A 1,694-nucleotide genomic window follows, 5' to 3' on the forward strand; every position below is an offset into this window, starting at 1 on the left:
GATCCATAGGAATATGAACTAGAAATGAATCGAAAGGAACATGAAATAGAAGTGGATCAGTAGGAACCTGACGCTGGAGGGATGGGAGCGCCAAGGGACGGGGCATGTTCTGGGGGTAGTGCAGGGAATGGAGAGGGCACAGACAGACACAGAGGGAGTGGAAGGGCCAGTGTGGGGCCCTTCTCAGGATCCTGAGCTCCTGGAGTGGTTTGACTTGCTTCCTTGTTCAGGGATAAATTCATAAAAAAATACAAGTGCCAGGGGCAGAAGGAAACACAAGAATCATCTCATTCAACTTTATAAATTCTAACGCTCTCAGTTTCATAATCGCAGATTTTGTTGCTCGGACTGGACGGGTATGTTTTGCCCTGGCTGTGCCCCAGCTAGTGGGGGAGCTGGGCAGAGCAACTGCGGGGCCTCTCTGCACTTCCTGCCCAGCGTTCTGTCCCTGCACCACATCCCAAGTGAGTTACTCATTTCCTGTTTCCTTTCTCTTTTAAAGTTTTCTTCCCCCCCCCTTGCCTCATTCATTCCCAGTGTAACTCAAGACTGAAGTGGAAGTGACAAAATGTCCCACCCAAAGTTCAAGCAGAAGTGTTTTCCGGGGGTCACAACAACCCGTGTTTGTTTGGTGAGGTTCCACGCTCATTCTCAGCATTTGGGTTCGAAGCTGTGAACCAACCTTGAACCTTGGGAACTGGGAGTCGACAAGATGGGACTAATATGTAAAAGAAAAAAGGTTCCGAAGACTTGTTGGATGTCACTTCTCTTTTCAAAAGGAACATTTTGGTGAGTTAAGTGTAAATGAGTCGGCAACACACGGATTTTATTTCCTCGCCAGATGCCTGGTTTTAAAAATTAATGGAAAAAAGTGCGTGGCACAACACGTTTTGAATTTTATTGGTTTTTTCTCTCTAGAAGATGGAAGCCGAAGAATGTGAAGACAACTGAATCGAAAGCCATCGTGAGTTTTAAATGTGTGTATAGCACATGACACCGTCAGATGGAGAAGTAAGAACATCCAGTCTGAGAGCCCTCTTTCTGAAAGCCTTGTTACACTTCCACTGGTTGACTTAATTATATTACTGACACAAGTTTCCAGGTAGGTTTTTATAGGAACTTATTGTACAAGAATCAGGGACAGGGCTGTGAGGAATCCATTTCATCATAAGGAGTGTAATGCTTGAACAAAGGTTGTAATTGGGCAATTAGAATACAAGAGATAATAAATGACTTTGTTTAAAATGTGAAGGCTTTCCAAAAAAATAAAACGATCTACTGGATGGTCTTTCATATATACCATTTTAACTGCTTCAAACATTTTACTTTGCGTGGCAGAGGTAGGATCTTTGCAGAATTCTCTTGATTTCCATCAAGAAAAAGAAATATTTGAGGATTCTTATAATCTGTTTTCATTTTTGCCTTTTTGGTCAACTTGATGGATTCTGTTCTATTATTCTATTAATAATTATCCTATTAATATCATGGAGGCTATTTGGTAATTATTCTATTAATATTATGGGAGTCTTTAGTCAAATTCTTTGGTTTTGTTGTAGGAACCACTCCATAATTAGCTAAATAAATTCCTTCTTTTTAAAGATTTTTAATTTACTTATTAGAGAGAGAGTGAGCGAGAGCATGAGCAGGGGGGAGGGGCAGAGGAAGAGGGAGAAGCAGACTCCCTGCTGAGCAGG

General features: G+C 41.8%; 1 long non-coding RNA gene across 1 annotated transcript in view; it reads left to right on the plus strand.

The window, feature by feature from the left end:
• The first annotated feature begins 550 nt into the window (after nucleotides 1-550).
• Nucleotides 551-1,694, plus strand: part of LOC117801388 — a 20,893-nt gene continuing 19,749 nt past the window's right edge. The window contains exons 1-2 of the long non-coding RNA XR_004623879.1: nucleotides 551-789; nucleotides 919-1,102. This is a non-coding gene — a long non-coding RNA (uncharacterized LOC117801388). The remainder of the gene's footprint in view (nucleotides 790-918; nucleotides 1,103-1,694) is intronic.

Source organism: Ailuropoda melanoleuca, chromosome 3 (genome assembly GCF_002007445.2).
Source record: "Ailuropoda melanoleuca isolate Jingjing chromosome 3, ASM200744v2, whole genome shotgun sequence".
In the NCBI taxonomy this organism is placed as follows: Eukaryota; Metazoa; Chordata; class Mammalia; order Carnivora; family Ursidae; genus Ailuropoda; species Ailuropoda melanoleuca.